General features: G+C 48.1%; 1 long non-coding RNA gene across 3 annotated transcripts; it reads left to right on the forward strand.

The window, feature by feature from the left end:
* Positions 1 to 859: 859 nt before the first annotated feature.
* Positions 860 to 18,471, forward strand: LOC147575692 (uncharacterized). Of its 3 annotated transcripts, XR_015242652.1 has the most exons (4): positions 860 to 3,106; positions 4,399 to 4,634; positions 5,323 to 6,155; positions 11,965 to 18,471. It is a non-coding gene; the product is annotated as an uncharacterized LOC147575692 (long non-coding RNA). The 3 variants fall into 3 exon arrangements; XR_015242650.1 differs by lacking the exon at positions 860 to 3,106 and having other exon boundaries at positions 4,229 to 4,634; XR_015242651.1 differs by lacking the exon at positions 860 to 3,106 and having other exon boundaries at positions 4,229 to 4,634; positions 15,029 to 18,471.
* Positions 18,472 to 20,786: the final 2,315 nt, after the last annotated feature.

The raw sequence follows: 20,786 nt of genomic DNA on the forward strand, positions 1-20,786 counted from the left end.
TAGGTCACCCAAGTGAGACCTGGCGAAGGCTTAGATAAGAAAAGGAGTGGAGATGGAGAGACAGACTGAACTCAGAAATATTTTGGACATAGACACATGAACTTCTTAGTAGGTTGGATGTGAAGGTGAGAAATAGAGAAGTCAGCTTGAGTCCTACATTTTTTCCTTAAAAAAGCAGCAACTCATGGGATTTACTGAGATGCAGAAGGCCAGAGGAAGGACAGACGTATTTTCAAGACATGGAGAAAATAAATATTTTTGTTTTAGCAGCATTAGGCTAGAGATGCCTAAAAGACATCTGGGGGAAAGTATCAGGTAGGCAGTTCATCTGCGAATCTGGAGAAAGGTCTGGCCTAGGGAGGTATGTCTGCAGTCACCAGCATTATCGCTGGTAGTTAAAATCCTGGTAGAAAATAAGATTACCCACACAAGGTGTTGAAGGGAAGAGGTCCGAGTTCTGGCCCTAGGGTACCCCCAACATTCTTGCACAAACTGAAGGAGAAGAGCCACCAAAGAATGTGGAAGTAAGGGAACCAAAAAGGTTGGTATTGTGGGACCCAAGAGATGGGACTGTTTCTCGAAGGAAGGTATGCTCGACTGAATGGTGCCAAAAGGTGAAGTACAATTGAGGACAGAGAAATGCACAGACGCACAGACATGTGGTCACCTTCAAAAATCCCGTTTCCCTGAGGGGTGGGGCCACACCCTCCCAGAGCAGATGCAAGTAAAAACGAGATAAGGAAGTGGAGGCCAAATCTAGGACCAGATAAAGGGGAGTCGGTCAGCAACGGGTACAGAGAGGGCAGCTGGGGAGGGTATGGGGTGAGAAGGGCTTTTCTTTGTGCAAGATGGAGGGTACTAGAGAGTGTCTGCACCTTGATGGCATGGGTTCTCCAGTGGGGACCTCTGAGGTAGCAGGAGTGTCCTTGAGAAAGTGAGAGGGGCTCCAAACACAAGAGGAGAAGCTGACCTGTGATTTGAGCAGAGGGGCTCGTGAAGATTAATATTCAGGGTGCTCACCACCAAAAAACTTATAACAGTAAATACTTAGAAACCAACATGTCCAGCAGTAGGAGAAGAGTTTCCTAGAAGTTATAGCAGATCTGCAAAATGGAAGGTTACGCAAATCACTCTTGGGGGTCCTGTGTGCACACAAGTGATCTACAGAAACATATATTCGAATTTTGAAAGGGAAAATACACATCGGTATTACATGTGTGAAAACTTCTGAAAGGAAAATGCATCGGAACATGACCAGTGGCTACTTTGCGTACTGTTTTGGGTGATCTTTCTCTTTCGTATACCTTTTTTAAATGTCCCCAGTGTTTATAATGAACATGAATTACTGGTATTTTTAGGAAAAAGACAAATCATGTTAGTATTTTGATGTAGCAACTCACAGCATTTTCTCTTTTGGCCAGACAGCCATTTCCTTTTGCTTGAAATGTGCAAAAATATCACAGGACTGATACTGTTTAAATTTAGGTTAATTCTACGTTGGTTTTCCTTTTTTACTCTTATCTGTTGCATCTCCTCATGGTGTTAGGCATGTTTCACTCTGACATGTGCCAAGTTGTTGCCTATGCTCTTTCTAGAGCACTGGGCGATCGCCCAGATACTTCTAAATAGTCCTGCCAGGAAACATAACAGGGATATTGCCAGTGAAGTCGCCCAGCACGTTAGTGATATGAAGATGGAGAAATAGGAGGGCCCCGGAGCCTTTTAGGAAACCCCAATAACTCATTTGATCGAGAAATTGCAGCTTCGAGCAGTTGAAACCACAAGAGCAGATCAGTTTTCCCAATGGAGAATATTTCAGTAACTGCTGGAGCCAGGCTAAGTATATGCTTCCCAGGAACCACGCAGATTCCCAAATAGAATTCAGAGCTGTCGTCAAGCTGGAAGCGCAAGTGGATACCAGGAAACAACTGATGTTGACCACAAGCCATAATCCAAAAATCCTGACCTCATCAACATGGAACCACAAATGTAGTGGTATATTTCCACTAAAATAGGAGTTCATTCATTTGCCACATATTTATTCAGCACCTACCATGTGCAGGAGCTACGCTAGGGGCCTGATACACAATATCACATGTAAAAGCCACAGTTGCTGCTTCCCCGTCCAGTGGAGAAGATTCACAAATTCGACACGCTGTGAGAATGCGTCAAATGCTACCACAAAGGAAGCACAATGAACTTTCATGGAAGCAATAGCAGGGGCATGGCTTCCAGAAAGAAGGGAAGTTTAAGCTAGGATGTTTCTATGGGTGAGAATTAGTGGTGTGAACTGGAGGTGTGTGGGCAGAGGAACTGTGTGTGCGTGTGTGTGTGTGTGTGTGTGTGTGTGTGTGTGTGTGTGTGTAGACCCAGAGGAAGGCAGGAGTACCCCAAGGAGCCAGAGAAGGTTGGCAGACCTGGAATGCAAGGCAGGAGGAGCAGTGAGAGCAGCTGGGCAGGAGGGACTGGAGATTTAGGTGGGAGGAACACAAGACTGGAGGCGGGGGATCATGTAGGGACTCAGTGGCATGATGCAGAGAAATACACTGGTTAAGAGACATCCAGGAAGTACAGCTGCCAGGACTTAGTGCTTAACTGATATAATGGAAGCTTAGATCACAGCATCCAATCTTTCTCTTTTCTAATATAAGCATTCAGTGCTATTCCTGTCCCTCTAAGCACTGATTTAGCTGCATCCCACAATTTTCACATGTTGTGTTTTTATCTTCATTCAGCTTAAAATACTTTCAAATTCTATTTAGAAGCTTGCTCCCTAATTTGCAAATATTTGTGTCTTTGGCAGGTCTCTTTCTGTCATTGTTTTCTAATTCAATGCTACTGTCGTCATTCATTTTAAATGTATTTACCAAGACTTGTTTTGTAGCCTAGTATATGGTCTGTGTACTGGGCCCCAAACCCAGTTGATTCCCTTCCCTTTTTTATCTGACTTTACCTTGCCTTACATGACTTATTCTTTGCCTTTTTCTTTTTCAATCCTTCAGTGCATAGGAGTGAAGAGAAGGTCAGGCCTGCACGCATTTCCTGCCGTCTGCGGATTTTTTTTCTCGACACTGCCTGTGAGGAATTATGCACAAACTCCACAAAAGTAAGCAATAAAATATTGGCACGTTGTAGTGCAAATCTATATTTGGGAAAGAAAATTACTCTAAAGAATCACAATCTGCAGAAATAAGACGTTGGCCACAATAATTACAGCCTTTACATTATTATGCAGAGGAAGTTTAGCCTCCCTGGAGCCAGAGCCACATGGTTTCAAACATCTCCTTCCTGGAAGAGGGTCTCTCCCCACTGGGGTGGCTTCCCAGAAGAAAAAAACATTCAGCTTCAAAGACCAATTCAACCTCCCATCTGTTAAGACATTGCAGGAGCTTGAGGATTACAATTGCCATTCTCTCTTCTTTAAGGATAAGCACATACAACTCGGTATCTACCAGGTCTCACCCAGGGCATCACCCTTTATTACTATTGTTCAGTGAGGAAGAGAATCACGTATCGAGCTGGGAACATGAGCTGGGAATTGTGGGTTCTGCCTTGTCTGCCGTGAGTAGCTAGAACATAAGCACAGCCTCTGAATCCACGTGGGTTCTTATTGATATCTAAAGCCATCTCCTAACCCCTCTACCTTTTGCCCTTCTCTAACCAGAATAGCGTCTGGAAAGTGGTTGTTCAATTCTTTCTCACAGCACTGTAGTCCTGCTAAGTTTCGAGACACTGGTCATTTCTCTCATTACAGAGATGGAATCCTCTTTAATGGGATCAAAGCCATCCTCAGGAAGCCCTGTACAAAGAAGCAACTGATAAAATAAGTGAGGAAATTCTGGAGTTGGTAGTTTGAATTCCTCAAATTCCTTAAAGTCACGAATTCTAGGGAATTTAGTAGTATATAAAGGGAAGAAAGCAAGGAGGATTTTCTTGTCATTCAGAGCACTGCACTTTGAAAGAGGGCGTGGAATAGAACAGGGTCTAAACAGAGGGTTAAGAAGTTGTGTGGTAGCCTGAAGCAACTTTAATTGAGACCAGCTTGAGGGCACTTTTTATTCTCTGTGGAGGGTTATTTCTTCTTGGGGGACTTAAAAACCATGATGTCCACCCACACTCCTTAACTGGAAACTTCTAGCCACATCTGTCCCACATCTGAGAAGATCACGTGTGCCTCTGTGGGCATCTTGAGTGCTGTGCTAACCCTCGCGTTTCATTTTAGTTCCCCCATCAGGCTCTGGTTTTGAATTCCACAAGCCCTGCCTTAACCACAGCCTAATGAGAGAAGATGTCATACATTCTCGAGTGGCAATGTGGGAACCCCCACATCCCATGAGGCTCCCAAGCCAGGGCAACAAGTCAGCTTCTCTGCAAGTGACTATCTGTCCCTGTCCTTAGGCTACCGGCCCTGCTCCTGTCACATCACCACCCAGGAGCCACCAGCTGCTAACGGTTGCCAGGGCCCCAGCCATCATCACGGAGGACTTCGGCAGTAAGATCGTTCTCTAAATGTCACTGTCTACCCCCTCACCGTGCAAGTTCTTTGTGCTGGTGCCTTAAAAGCTTCTGCTGGCTTTGTGTTGAGCAAGCCTTGTCTGTACTCCAGGTGGATATGGTAGTTTGATCCGCGCAAGGTAAGACGCGGGAGCCTGGACTGTTTATTCTGGAAGAAATCCAGAAAAGACAATGTGTTTTTGGGAAAGAGTGGTGGAAATTACTGCAGAGGAACTGGCATCCACGGGGCCGGCCCCGGAGGCCGCTTCCTCAGCCCTTGAGAGCAGAGTCGTCGCCCCAAATGTGGACAGTGTGGAGGCTGGGAGACCCCGAGCCAGCCAAGCTACGGGGGGGCTTCCTGACCATGGGTTCCGGGCGGTGACGGCGCTGCAAGACCTGTGCTTTCTGTAACCCAGGGTCACAAGAGCCCGGGGCCTCTTTCACAGGGTGTGTTCACACGGGAAAAGGCTTGAACTCTCAGCACACCCAGTGAAGCCTAGTGAGTGGCCCAGCCAGCAGTGCTGGACCAGTGCAGGCGTTCCCCCTGGGGTGGTTGAGGGGATCGAGGGAAGCCTCCGGAAACGGACAGGATGCCGGAAGGTTACAGGTGTATTCGGTCGCTGACCCGAGTGGGGGTGGTGAGGAGACGCTGCAGGGCAGAGGGTGTAAAGGCGGGCTGGGGTCCAAATAGGGGGGCCCTGAAGGGGCTCCGGACTTTATGGGTACCTGGTAACTTTGTAAAGTCAAGGGCAAAAGGAAGAAGGAAGACGTGGGTCTCAACTTACCCTCCACCCCAGTCATGTGGCCTCTACCGCTTCTATTTCACAGGCTGCTGCTTTCCCTGTAGACACCGAAAAGTAGACTTTCTCACTCTCCCGGCAAGAGACCGCAGTGCAGGAAAATAAAGATGTTTTCCACAGTGGGAGCTGCCAGCGGGGGACTGCTGTCCCCAGAACCCCGCATTCCATCCTCCAACAAATACTGACTGGGGGTCTACCGTGTTCCAGGGGCTTCCAACGCTAGTTCCTTAGGGAATCAAATCTCTGGTGCCAGGTGAAAACGAACCTGACCTGCAATCCGGGACCTCAAGAAACCTGACAACAAAGACACCTGTGGCTTGGGGGAGCTCCCGGAGCCGCCACAAGAGCAGGTGAGTCTGGCGTCCCTGCCTGTGGCTGGAGAACACAGGCGAGCCGTGGGCCCGTGGGGGCCGAGCTTGGGAACCAAGCCCTGGCCCCAGGGGGTTGTTACTGGGACGTTGTCGCTAGGCCGCGCCACCGGCTCCTTGCGAGCTTGCAGACCACAGACGCAGCACAGGCCGGAGCTGTTGGCGCATCAGACCCTGGATGCGAGTAACCCCGAACCCCGAGTCCAGCCTCGGGTCGCGCGCCCACTGGTCGGTGCAGGCTGCCGTGCCGCGGGAAAATCCGAGCCGAGCGGATCGCGCTCCCGACGGAGGCGCAAAGGACGCACATGGCCACGTCCACGGCGCCCACGCAAGGACCGGCTGCTGGTGTGAGGTCACCGTACAAACCGAGGAGCGGCGCCTTCCTTACATGCGGGGGACCAAACCCAGGGAACAAGGAGGAGGGAAGAAACGTCGCCCCAGGACTCATGCAGCTAACTGCAGGTGCAGCCGCGGCCCGGCTTCCAGGGACTCGGTAAGAGGAGGTGCCACGCATCGTCTGCTGGGGCCGGGGGTGGGGTGAGGCGGGTCCCGCTGTTCGGGCGGGGGTGGGGGGGGGGCGCGGGCGGGAGGGGGGAGGCGGGCCCCCCCCCCTCCCCCCCGCCCCGCAGCCGTGCCGCCTGGGAGCGCTGGTGATGGGACACACCAGCTTCTCCCTCCACTTCTGGAGCCGTGTTCGAATCGTTGCTTTCTTCACAAATGCGCCTCAAATCTGCCGCCCACCGGGCGGTCAGCTCCGCTGGGCGCCGCTCGGGAGGCTCCTTCCTGCCGCCTGGTCCACTGCCCGTTTTTCAGGCCTGCACTCGTGCGGGCAAGTTTCTTTCGGGTCCTTTAAGATGCAGCCCTGACCGTTTGGAGACGTCAGTCTCACGGTTGACCCGCGGCCCTACTCGCCCACAGTGCAGGCCAGATTCGTGGCCCGAGCGGGGTTGCGGGGTGCGTGCGTGTGCACGGGCGCGTGTACGTGTGCGCGTGTGCATGCGTGAGTGTGGTGAGCGTGTGCTCGTGCGCATGCGTGTGCGCGTGCGTGCGGATGCATGTATGTGTGTGTGCTTGAGTGTGTGTGCGTGCAGATAGATGCATGTGTGTACACGTGCGGATGCATGTGCGCGTGTGTGTGCTTGCATGTGTGTGCATGTGTGCACATGCATGTGTGTAGGTGTGCATGCTTTGTGTGGTGGGCAAGGGTGAGGAGGAAAGTGGGGGCAGCTTCTGCTCTTCCCCCCATTGCTCCTTCGTGGCTTACTCTCTGAGACAGGGTCAGGGACAAAGAGGGAACGGGACAAAGCCACAAAGCCGGGTCCTCACGCGGGGCTGGCAGGCTAGCACCCCACCCACCTTGGCGGACCTACCTGCAGGTGCCGCCCCTCCGGAGAGCTGATGCACCAGCTACTGGCCAGCCACCCTGTGTGTCCAGCAAAGCCTGGTGAAACCCTGCAGCCTTACACCGTCAGCCCCTCTGGTGCCTGGTGCAGCAGGGTCAGGGAAGCCTGGAGCTTTCTCTAGCCCCATTGTCCCTGCCTTTAGGAACTAGGACCTCAGGGCAGGTATTACATATGTGATCATATCTGATGTATATTGCATATAGTATAATACACATATAGTTATGTAACTAGATGTCATATATACCTGCCTCTTCACTCCTGTACCTTTGAGAATCTATCTCTTTGGTCAGAAGTGTGTGTCTCTATGTGGCACCACTAAAACCCAGCCCCTGCACCCCCTCTTTCCCTCCCACATGTCCGCTCACTTCCCTGGAACAGGATACACTGTCCCTCCCAGACCATCAGCTCCTGGAGGGCTGGCCCTGCTCTTAATAGATTGTTTTTGCCCCCAGCACCTGAGGACATATTAAAAGAGCTTCAGAAATCTTGTAACCATTATGTTTAGATATATCATGCACTGTTTGTGTTAATTCCACTGGCTGTATGACCGGCCAGACGGTCTTGTACCGTTAGCTATGCAGCCAGCACAGGCGCGTTCGCAGAATGGAGGAACATTTACTGATTTACTGATCTACTCCAGTAGTAATGTGATTTTAAAAATCTGGAAAGCATCTGGGCAGGTGACATATGACTTTGCATGCCTAGGATGGAGTGGGGGCAAAGTGAGGCAATAAAAAAGAGGTTTGTCTACCAGCAAACCCACTTCCTTTCCCATTCTGCCTTCCAGAGGTCCTGACTCTCCACTCCCCAGTGAGTCTGACCTCCTGTGCTCTGCAGGGTGCAAACAGCTGTCCTGCGGGGCACCACGCACAGCTGAGAGCAGATTCTCCTTCATACCAAAGAGAAGATTAAAGGCCAAGACAATAGACTGGCGACTCAACAAATATTTATTGAATTAATTATTATTTACTGATGAATTAATTATAACTTTATCAGATAAGAAGACTGATGGTTATGGGTCAGCGTGGCTAAGCCACAGTCCCTGGTCAAACACTGTGTTGCTGTGAACATGCTGTGTAGATGTGGTTATAACACCTACAAGCAGTTGACGTTCAGTAAAGCAGATTAGAATGTGGATGGGCCACACCCAGTCAGCTGGAGGCCTTAAGAGCAAAACTGAGGTTTCTAAGAAAAAAAGAAATCCTGCTTCAAGCTGCCTGAGTGTGCAGCCTGCCAGCCTGCCCTGTGGACTTCAGACCTGTGGACTGCCAGCCCCACAACCACAGAAGCCAATTCCTTGGAATAAATCTCTGAACATTTATAGGTTAATCCTACTGGTTACTGCTTCCCTGGAGAACCCTGATGGGCACAGAGATCCTCAGCTCTTCTCCTCCACCTTGTTCGTAGAACTAAGTTCCCGGGAAAGAGATTGGAAAGCACATTTCTGGGGAAGCTGACCAGCTCAAGAGGAAGTTCCTAAACACGAATACTGGCGTCACTGACTCCCCCAGTTACAGAGCTTAGCAGGTCTCCCCACGGCGAACCCTACACCCTCAAAAGCCACCCAGATCCTCAGAGCTCACCACCAGCTTCTTAGCCCCAACCCTTAAATCTGAAGATACCAGACATCTGCCCTCTGACAGGAAAGAGAGACCAACACAGGAGACAACCAAGGAAGAAGAAAACTTCAGAAATACTATCTTTGGTATTCTCAGGGAGACAAGGGAAAATACTTTAACTGTGAACAAGATACCATTTTGCAAAAAAAGGAAAACTGAGAGAACAACAACAAAAAAAGAACCCTTGATATTAAAATGCCCTAGCAAGATGGAAAACTCAGTAGAAGTATTAGGAAGTAAAATTCAGGAAATCGAGCAAAAAGAGAAATACGGGAAAAAGGAGAGAAAAGGTAAGAAAAGAGAGAATAAGTTCAGAAGACTAATATCTAAAAAGAAAATGCAAACAATGTGTTTAAGAGAGAAAATCATCAAAGAAATAATTCAAGAAAATTTCCTGGAAATACAAGATATGAGTTTCCTGATGAGAAGGACCCACTGATGGACCCAACTGAGAAGGACCCAACATGATGACTGACATTTCACAATATTGGAGGCAAAAAAAAAAGGGAAAAAAATCCTACAAATGTCCAGAGAGAAAAAATAGGTAACATTCACATAAGCAGGAATCAGAAAAGCTTCATAACTCAACAGCAGAAGCTAAAAGGCAATGAAGTCAATTCTCCAGTGTTCTGAAGGAAAATTAAATTTCCAATTTAGACGTCTGTGTGAAGCCAAACTGTCAACCAGGCTTCAGAGAGATCAAGACATTTCAGACATGCAAGGGGGACATAGACTAACTCCCGTGCTCCCTTTCTTGGAAAGCTACCAGAAAATGTGTCCCTCCCCCCCCCCCCCAGATGAGAAAGCAGAAGATGTGGGCTACAGGAAGTAAGACACCCCGGACAGAAAGGAGATGACAGTCTACCGTGCACCAGCAAAGGGTGGTCCCCGGTTCGAGCCCGGAGGTGACCACAGGCCCGGGCTGAGTAGAGGGATCTCAGACAGGCTCAGAAAAATGAAATCAGTGCTCCCACATGTCTTGAGAGGAGATTTGGACAAATGGAGAACAGTTTGAGGGTGAATTCATAATGAAAACGTGAAAACCAAACAAATGAAAAAAGATAATTACAAAGTTCAGGGAAAACAAAACTTTGTACAGCAAATTGCTCATGGCTCATCTATGAATATTCTTTAGTCATAGTAACATAAATATTAAACCCTGACCTAAACACATCACAGTAGGCCAGAATTGGGTGCTCAGGTGCAGTTAAGTCTCAGGGCACTACGCACTCACCTCTAGACCAACCTGGGGCTCCAAACCCCCTGGGAAAGAATGAGGGAGAGATCCCAACACCATGAAAAAATGAAGGAAAGAAAAATGCTTCAAACTTCTAATGCAAACCATATTCTCTTGTTAGACTTGGAGAACATTTGCCCAGCTCCAGATCTCTGGGCATATTCTCAAGAAACATCACTACTTACATCTATTAGAAGAGCTCCCAGGGAGAGCGTGGTTGAGTACTTAGGATTCCAATTTATATATTATGGTCTCGTGTTTCCCAGCTCAAAATACCATGGTTAATGTATCAACGTGGAAAATGCAGCACTCAAGGTATTTGCTAATGTTTAATTTAATCTTGCATTTCTCTGGCACCTGGAGAAATTAAGAGCCTGGGGAAAATAATGATTAGCAAGCATTTGTGAGTTAGAGTGCCCTGCACTTGCAAAAACCAATTTTAAGTGCTTTTAAGATATTTGTTCTTCAGCACCTCTCAGTGAGAAGTTGGTTCTGCCCCAGGCAAGTTAAGCTATGTGATTCCCACAAACCCCATGGACTATGTGAGGGAGATCAGAACTTTCGCGGTCTTCTGGTTTGTCTGTGTGTGTGAAACTTGGGGAGCACTTCCTCAGCACAAAACTGTGTATAACCCAGTATCAGGTGGTGACTGCAGCCATCCACCCAATTAGCAACAAAAGAGGAAACCCTTCACCCCAGTGGACTTTCCAGACAGAACGTGCAAAATACTTGTATTATTTTCCTCTGACATGTAAATCCTGTCTTCTTCATACTTCTACATCTCATTCGTAACATTTACATAGCATTGTGTAGAAACCCATATCCTTTTATTTATTTTTTAAACTTTTTTTTTTTTTGAGAGAGAGAGAGAGAGGGAGGGAGGGAGGTGCAGAGAGAGGGACAGAGAGAATCCTGATGTGGGGCTCGAACTCACAAAACAGAGATCATGACCTGAGCCCAAATCAAAATTCGGACACTTAACCAACTGAGCCCCCAGGCACCCGGAAAGCGCCTGTGACCCTTTCTCTTCAAAGTAGCTGCTGGTGTGAGGGATGCCCTGGCAGGTCCCCAAAAGACCACAGCATATGTGACGGTGTTTCTCAATCTCTTCTATTTTGAAAAGAGGAGGTAATGCTTAATATAAAAGGAACCCATTGCTGATTGTGGAACTTGATGTGTCCACGTGGTTGGGGAAGGCAAGAAGAAGGATCCTGCTGTTGAATCTCCCAACTGAGGTGTGGAAGGTGGCCCTGAAGGTGACACTGGCTTCTGCAGACCAGATTCCCTGAGTGTCAGTTGGGGTCCCGACCGGCATCTCTCTCCAGGTCCCAGGTGACACTGCACGGTGGGTGCAGGGACCAGGGCGCTCAGAGCCTCGGGGCGGACAGCACCTTTCCCAGGTAACCTCAAGCAGGTGTAGAAGCATCTAAGCCTGACTTCCGTCCTTAACCGCTGTTGTCAAGTGCGGGGTTTGATCCATGGTGTGTGTGGCAATTCCCACCCCCACCCCCATATTTCAATTCGCTGTATTTAAAGTGTCTAAGCAGAATCATTTGGGAGAAAGAAAAGCTTTGAAGGTAAAAAAAAAAAAAAAAAAAAAAAAAAACAGAGAGAGAGAGCCTATGAACCGCTTTGGATTTTGTTTTTAAATTGTTTTTTTAAAGTTTATCTGTTTTTGAGACAGAGAGAGACAGAGCATGAACGGGGGAGGGTCACAGAGAGGGAGACACAGAATCCAACACAGGCTCCAGGCTCCGAGCTGTCAGCACAGAGCCCGACGCAGGGCTCGAACCCAAAGACCGCGAGATCATGACCTTAGCCGAAGTCGGATGCCTAACCGACTGAGTCACCCAGGCGCCCCGGATTTTGTTTTTAAAGAAAATTCCTAGGCTTTGAAACTGTCACCTTTAAGACAGAATAGTGCCCATATATTCCTATTGAGAATCTCCAGCTACCCAAGCGACATGTTTTGTTTTTTTTTTTTGCATCCTAATCTTAAAATTCACATTTCTTAAACAACCAGTGGGCTTATTTTCTTTCCAGCCACAGAGTTATGTAAAGGCTATTATTTTTCAAGAGAAGAGCACAGGACGATTAAAGAAGCCAGGCTAAAAGAGGAAGAAGCCAGCAGAGGTAGCAATAATTTGAAGTTTTGGCGCATTTCTGTGCTTAAAATAATCCACTTCCAGACTGCCCCACTTGCCACAGAACTACGTCCTCACTGCCTGCCCACAGCTGCAGTTGGGGAACAGAACCAGAAGGAACCGTGCTCCTCGGCAAGTAGCCCTTCCCGTCTGTTTCCTCTGCCAACACTGCAGGTTTCTCACGCAACCAAAAAAACGTAAAAGTGAGGTGGAAGGTTGATAATAGAGAAACCAAGATAAAAACCAAAGAAGGTGGGGGGAAGGATGTGGGCTTTCTGCAGATAGTGCAGCCATCATTCCAGAAGCGGAAAATCAACGGCCAAGAGAAGTTTTTTATTGGACTTAGGCAACCAACACCTGACCAGTCATGTGGCCACTGGATGTAGTTCCTGTGTGGGGTTGGGATGTGAAATTAGAGGAAGCAGCATGGGACTCGCCTCCAGGATCTCACAGTGCACAAGGGGGGATGGTAGATACAACGCTGGCCCGCCCGCCCTACTTTCCAGAATCTGTGACATGTTGCTTTATGTGGCATAAAGCACTTTGCAGATGTGATTAAGTTAAGGATCTTAGGTGCGGACACCATCTTGGAATATTTGGGTGGGTCCAATGTAATCACAGGGGTCCTTCTAAGGGAAAGAGGGAGGAAGGAGTGTGTGAGAAGACGTGATGATCAGGCAGAGGGAAGAGAAAGAGAGATTCGGAGATGGTACATTTCTGGCTCAAGAAAGAGGAAGGAGCCATCAGCCAAGGAACTGAAGGGCCTCTAGATGCTGGAAAAAGCAAGGAAATGAATTCCCCCCTAGGGCTCTTGGCTGGAACACGATCCTGTCGACATCTTGATTTTAGCCCACTGGGCCCATATCAGACTTCTCCACAACTGTAGGACAATTAATCTAGGTTGTCTTAAGCCACTACAGTGTGGTTATTTGCTACAGCAGCAGTAGGAAATTATACAGAAGGAGAAGAAATTAGAGACAGTATGTGCCCCAGCCTGAGTCCCCCCCACCCAGCCCCCGACCAGGGCACCAGCCTGAGTGCTCCCATAGTCACAACCTGATCAGGGCCTAGAAATAATAGTCTCTCCTTACCTGTCGCAGGGTGGTCACTGACCTCTGTTCCCACTTGCGGTGGGAGCGCCCTGCCCAAGGGTTTTCTTCACTCCAAAAACATGTGGTTGGCCCCTTCACCTCCATTGTTGACCACAAATCTTAAGAGACTCAAAAGGCCTTATGCTAGTCTGGAGAGATTGAATATTGTGGAAATCCTACTAGAGTATTTTTCAGTACCTTCCCCTTCTGTGGAAATAGGCATGAGAATCAGCTCCTCCGGTGGAGAACCCACTTAGAATTCTCCGTCGGGCTAGGCACGTAGTGTTTATGCTGCACCCACATGGCAGCAACTGATTAGAGACAGAAAGATTTACTCACAAGAGACACTTTCCAATAATACTACGAAAAATACATGTGGACAAGCCCTATATTAGGCATTTGGAACAGAAAAAGTTGATTTAAAGCCATTCACTGCAGGAGCCAAAAATAATTGCCCAAGAGGCTTGGGATAAAGCCAAAGAAAGCACAGAGCAAAGCCCACAAGAAACACACAAAGCCTAGATGTACATTAACTTCAAAATGTGTAGCTTACAGACCAATTGAAGTTGGTCTTCCTGTCCTGCACCCTATTTAGAAAGAAACCAAAAAGGAGGTAATATACAGCCCCCCAAGTGCAAGTCAAGAGGTGTGAAGAACCCCCAGTGGCTCAGGGTGTAATCTGTACAGCAGGTTCTTTATGTGGCAAAGACAGAGCAGACTTCGTTTACTCTGCAGGCTTTGATGGCAGGTGTGGCCACAAGAAAGATGGCCAGGTGGTACCGGATGGAGCTCTGCCCATCGTTTGTGCCCCAGGGTGCCAAGTGCCGTGCTGAGCAGTGGGGACCCGCGGGTGCACGCGGCCGTCCTGCACACCGCAGACCCCCACCAAGTGAGTAGGGGGTCGCAAGTGGAGCAGCTGCAGAGATGTAAGTAATTAGTTACAATCTCGAATGTGGAAGAATGACTTGAGGCCCCATGGGACACACTTGGTGCACAATTGGTGGTCTTGTCGTACTCAGCAGATGGCTAAGCTAGAGTGTTTAGGTTGACAAAACTTTGAGGGTGGGCTGGGGAAGAGAGGGGCTGATTAAGCTTAAAGGATTTGGAGGGAGTGAGAGAATAAATAGGGATGAAACAGCAGCTGTAGGGAAAAGAATCTTGAAGAAGGAACAGAAAAATTTTTTTTCAACGCTTATTTATTTTTGGGACAGAGAGAGACAGAGCATGAACGGGGGAGGGGCAGAGAGAGAGGGAGACACAGAATCGGAAACAGGCTCCAGGCTCTGAGCCATGAGCCCAGAGCCTGACGCGGGGCTCGAACCCACGGACCGCGAGATCGTGACCTGGCTGAAGTCGGACGCTTAACCGACTGCGCCACCCAGGTGCCCCGAACAGAAATGTTTTAAAGGGGATTTTAGGAATTCATGTGATTTGCAATATAACATCCTTCTCCAGCATTTGGTAAAATGAACATCACTCATCCATCCTTCTGGAATTTGTGGGAGAATTTTGAGGTGCATAGATGTGCAGGTTAACCGCCTAACACTCATTTGGGCAGCGCAGAATGGAAATACCCAAGATAATAGTGGCTTAAATGAAATACACATGTATTCTTCTCTCATGTAAAGGAAGTCCGTAAGCTGTCCAAGGCTGGTCCATGATGGTCCATGATGATAAGATCCAAGGACCTTGCAATCTTCTGCTCCATTTTTCAAGTGGTGGCTTCCATACTCAAGAACACTTTGTTATCCAAAATAGCTGCTGGAACTCCGTTCATCACATCCGGCTTCCAGGCAGCTGGAACCTGGAAGGTGCGAAGGGCCAAAAAAGTGTACCAGTTCTTTTCAATAAAATTCGGATTCTATTATTAAGGAAGAAGAGAATGGCCATTGCACACCAGCAGAGCGGTCTCTCACACACTTACTCTGGCCCGAGATCGGGAGTGGAGGGAAAAGCAAGAATCTCTGTGAGTTCCTAATGTGACAAAGCTGCCGTGAGGAGATACAGAAAGGTCCATGAGCCATAGAGGTAAGTGGGCTGGATTCTGGCTGGGCAAGCGCCGAGGGGTTCCCCAGGGGCTCCCATTGGAATTGAGTCTTGAGGCATGAACAAGAGTGTGCGGGCAAGAGGGGGGTGGCACTGCGGCAGGGAAAACGGGACGCCCCCACTGTTCAGACTGGCATCCCTCCGGCTCTGACTCCACCTCTGTCCTCTTCCTCCTGGCACATTTCCAGGAGGGGAGACTCGTGCACCACCGGCCCCTGCCCCAGCGCCCTCAGAAGCGACCACAGCTTTCTCCGTCCAGCTCTGCAGGGGCCAGGGCGCGTGCTGCCCTCCCATCCTCTCCCCACCTCCATCACTGCTGCCTCTCCTTCTGAAGAGGGGCCAACTCCCATTTTTCACTCCCAGACACTTCTGGAAATTCCGCCCCAAGTGATCAAGGATTCGAACCAACCTGCTCAGTGGAACCCACATACCCTCGGCTACCCAAGAGCTCTCACTTGGAAAATTAGGCTCTACGTGTATGAAATAAAGCTTTGGTTTCTGTTTTGGGGTGGTGGGGGTTGTGTTTTTTGTTTGGTTTTGTTTGGCATGAGGCACAGCAGCAGGGTCTCTGCGCTCTGGTCCAGAAGTTGTAGCCGGATTCTCGCACAGGGAGTCGTGACATGAGGCTTTTCTTTCCGGGAAGCGACTTTATTCCTGCCGGTAATGCCCAGATGGGTTCGTACCCAAAGAGCTGAGCCCCGAATGCCACCTGGCGTAGTTTTTCAATATATTTTTTACTTCTTTGTCTCCCATATCTGGTAACACGCAAACATGGAGTCTGATTAAGTGGTCTCATGTTACAAGGTCATGAAGGATGTTGTCACGTGGGCATATAGCCAGGTTGCCTTGAAGTTTGTTTTTTTTTCTTAAGGAGGGGATCCTACCACATTCCCCCCTTTGATGCTCGGACCCCTCTATTTAGGGTCCAAGAGCATGATCTTGGTTTAGAGGTTTATATTTTTATAACATCATTACACGAGTGGCCCTCTTTTTTTAAATTATGGCCTCAGTGAGACTGGAGGCTGACCGTACCACCAGCGGACCAAAGGAGGGTGAGATTAAGCACCTTCCTAAATGAGGAGGAGCATTGACTTCCATGAGGGTTTTGGATCCCCAGAGAGTTGAAAAACATCCTCCAGATAACTTGCCGGGGTTCCAACCGGTCCAGGTCCGGACGGGGACATGAGCAACCTTTTTTCTTTGATCTGTGATCTCCTCTAGGACTCTCCCGTCATCATCTCTCTGTGGGCAACAGTTGCTCAGGTTAAGTTTTCCACAAACACCTCTCTCAGAAGCAATCAGGTAATCTAAGGCCAAGTAATCTTGATAGATGGCGTTGAACATTTGGGTTTGCTGCTTGGCTGGTAAGTTAAGGGTTCTGGCAGTTTCATTGGTTATAATTTCTATTAACTGCTTGCAGTCTGATTATGCAGTTTAGCACGTAAATGGGGGTGCGGCCATCCTCTGCCGAGGTGGCAGGCCCATAATACTGGATTATATGCTCGGGAGGCCATTTATTATCTTTTTAACTGTTAATTTTTAAGGCACGCTGCTTTCTTTGAGTCTCCCTGTGCCCATACATTTGGACTCCCAAATGTTTCCCTCTGGCAAGTGGGAGCAGGAAGAAAGATGGACGAAGAGTTCCCAGCACATATGACCCTGACCAGACTGAGGAAAGTACCGCATAGGCTGTCCTTTCATATACCGAGCATAGTTCACCTGGGACCCACCATTTGATGGCTGCATTGACATTGTCTCAGGCCTCTCGGAGATGATAGAAGTCAGACAAGGAGTGGGGATCTGGTTCAAGGTGATCTGGGGGTCCCCCACCATTGGGTTTTCTGGGCAGTCGAGTTATAAAATCTTTGGCCTAGGCATGTTAAGTTTTTAACAAAGGCGACGATGAACTATTTCCCCACAAGGCAAGACGGTTTTTCCCAATAATTGAGTTTTTGAGAAGCCAAACCCCGGTAGTAGAACTGGGGTATTTTGCTTTAGTATAAGGTTTGTGGGAATCTAATTTTCTAGTCTCTTATCGCCACTGTTTCCCCGTGTTGGTACCAACGAAGCATCCTGTCCACAAAAGGAGGGTGAGTGTTAACAGCCAAGGCGGCCTCAGCCAATCCTATGACAAAGAGTAGAGCAAGAATCACAATAATAGTGGGCAACAAGGCGTGACAGTGCCTCACAGCAAGGAAGCCTATAAAAATACGGACCGTCTTTTGTTTCATTGGACCGTCGGTTGGTTCCTCAAGCTTCTGCCGTGCGTAGATCAGTCAGCTTCCGGAGGGACTGAAGCAGGGCTGTGGTCTCCTGGAGCCTCTGGAGTTGCAGAACCTTCCGTGTGGTCAGCTTGCACGGCGTGGATGGATCAGGAAGGCACTCCCAGTTTCGAGATGCTGGCTTCACTCTGCCGTAGTGAACCCAGGGACCCGCTTCGGCTACTTTCCTGCATAGGGGTGGACAAAATGACAGTGAACGGTCCTCTCCAGAGGGGTTTTAGGGGTTGGACACTCCGCTCCTTCACCCATACAGCATCTCCTGGTTTAAAGGGGTGAGTGTCTGTGGTCAGACTCACAGGTAATCGCTCCCTGACCCAGCGGTATAAGGTGGTTAGGGTAGAGGCAAGGGCTCACATCTGTTGTCTTAGGGTTAGATTGCCTGTCTCATTTAGATTCCCCCCCCCTTATGCCCTTGATAATGGGGGGAGGGTGCCCATAAAGGATCTCATAAGGGGAGAACCCTGTCTGCTTCTTCAGCCTCCCACCTGCAGCTGTAGTCTGCCTCCCTGAAGGCCCCTTCTCTCTCCCTGCCTAATGTTCACCCTTTCCCTATTTATTTCTCCCCTGGAACAGGGCCTGTGTCTGCTGTTAGGGAACAGGGACGATGACTGTTCTGGCTTCTTCAAGCTGATAAGGGATGGTGTAAGGGTACAGCAGTTAGAGTCTACCCAAGGGTCGGTCGAGTGGTCCCCCATGTGGTTTTACAGGAAGGCTGGCGGGCATGAGGCGGCATAAACATCAGCAGACACAAAGGGAAAAACACAAAGTGAAGATTATACTGACCAACAAGATGGCATCTTAAGATAATGTCTACAGTTTGCAAACCTGTCAAACAACCTAGGAGAGACCCTGACTTCGCAAACAACATATGTCAAGGAATCTCTCGTTAACCCAGGTGATGGAGAAGCAGGCGAGCAGTAAGTAATCAATGGTGGCCCTATTTCTGAGAGTTTGGCCCTAACTTAATTAAAAAAAATTTTTTAAGCATCTGATGTTTGTGAGGTGTTATTTAGAGTTTTGTTGAGTATAAGCAGACAGTCTGCTTTATTTTGATGTATAAAACTTTTAGGTAAATTTTTAGCAAGCCAAACCTGGGTATTATTTTACAAAGCAGAATTTGTGTTACGTTTTGTGCCTTTTCTGTCTTGTAGAGGAAGGCCTTTACCCAATTAGTAAAAAGTATTAACCCATACAGATGTTGGAATGTTTTGTTTTGTTTTGTTTTTTTACCTTGGCATCTGAGTGAGACCTAATTGTTAGTCTTTCCTGGATAGTCTCCAGTTTCTTGATTGTCTGGGAGAGCAAGTTTGTGGTTGGAAGGATTATTTCTAAGACATACTTCACAGCCTGATTACTACGTGCAGAACTGTCCTTGACGAATTTTTTTAGTAAACATCCTTTGGGCCATTTGATAAATTTTGTCCCTCCCTAAATGAAAGGCCTGATGCTGTGTTTTAACAATCTTTTAGCTCTGTGAGCTTGGTAATGGTAATTGCCCTGCTCTGTTTGTAACCATTCCAGGGGCTGGAGACAGTGTCTAGAAGTCAGACCCCAGTTTATTTGGGGGGAGAGAGTAGGTGGGATTGAGTCTCCTTTAATAATTGATATAGCAGCAACTATTTTCCTGAGCCCAGGTACCTATAGCCTACAATGTCCAGTAATTTTCAAAAACTCATATAATTGTTTATCTGTCCTGGAGTTAGTAGCACCATAGTCCTCATTTCATTATACTGTTGCTTTCTAGCAAGGGCGTAAGGCTCTCTGGCATTATCAGGAAAGAACGAGAAAAAATTAGGTTTCCCCATATACATCCCAAGGGCTGAGAGAAAAATTTAGTTAGAAGTTTTTCGAAGATGTCTCTAATCATCATGCTGGATTTGGATAGTTGGCCTGGAGTGGAAAGGGTGACAGAAAAGGTAGCTCTGGTGTTAAGGAAATCAACCCGTTTTCCTTCTATATTTAGAGTTACCCGAGGCTCTGGGTTTGATATACAGTTGGTTTAGGGGTGGTTTAACCATGAAGAGCCCCAGGCCCCGGTTAGTCCCTTCCAGGGACATTGGTTATCTGAGCCGTGGCAGATAGAGGTCCCCGAGGGCATTCAGATCTCCAGCGATTGTCTCCACAAAAGGGGCAGGGTTTACGCGGTTTTCATTTTGGTTGTCCCCTCTGACGAAGTTCTCATTTTAGTGCTCTGAATGGCCATATAGATGGCACTTGGTGCCAGGACCTCGGGAAGTCCCGTCTGACATGGTGTATATATAAGGCCACAGCTGAGGCCTCAGATTTTTTTTTAAGCTTCCTTTTCTGTTTTGTTTGTAATATACCCAACTGGCAGCTCGAAAGCGGTCCTCCAGGGTCCCTTCAAGGCCAACAGCCAAGTTTTGCATTTTCTCTTAGTGTCTAGGGCGGATTGACAAATTTGTCCTTTAAAATCATCTCAGCCGTAGGGGTGCCAGGGTAGTAGCCATATATTTAATGAGAACCTCCCTCAACCTCTCCAGCAAGGCCATTGGGCTTTCATTTTGTGTTTGTAAAATAGTGGCTAATTTGGCATAATTTAAGGGCTAAATCTTATATTTCCTTAATTTTTTTTTTTTAAATATATAGATTGAGGACCCGAGGAGGAGGAGGTTGAGGTGGGAGACTTCCTTTCCTCCTTTTCTAGGTCTGTTTTGGGTACAGGTATGGGGCCCTTAATTTCATCCCCTCCTGATTCCTGGACTTTAGAAAGGGTTGCCATTAAATTAGGATCCGCCTTACACTGCTTACATATATCTCGCTTTTTTTCTTAAGGCCCCAACACAACGAACAGAGGGGAATTCTCCCCCATTTCCCTTCACATTTGCAAAACACGTCCAATTGTAGGATAGTATTGTCGTTGATAATTTCCTCTGGCAGTTGGGTTCCCTCTTCCAATTTGTATTGGGGCCAAGCCTTTGGGCAAAAGCAGATGAATTATAATGCATTCCAAAGGAGTAATGGCCTTGGCTGGGGAATTACCCATCTATAGGAAAAAGGAAGAAATTGTCCCTTATCTCAGTTTCCTATAGCTGGCCAGGAGAAACCTCATCTCCTAGCCCTTCATTTTGGCTGGCTATGTGACTGGCAGCCAGAAGCCCTGTCAGTCTCATGAGGTGCTGGGAGTAGTCATTCTTACCCAGGCTTCACCCTACCTCTGAGAGCTGGCCTGGTCTTTCCTGTTTTTTCTTCTTACCCCTTCATTTCTGGCCAGTAGGACCGTGGGGGTATGGACTGTGACCAAGCAAGATTTTCCTGGCTGTCGTAGGATGCACTAATTTTAT

Source organism: Puma concolor, chromosome D3 (assembly GCF_028749965.1).
Source record: "Puma concolor isolate L17-30 chromosome D3, mPumCon1.1.hap2, whole genome shotgun sequence".
Classification (NCBI taxonomy): Eukaryota; Metazoa; Chordata; class Mammalia; order Carnivora; family Felidae; genus Puma; species Puma concolor.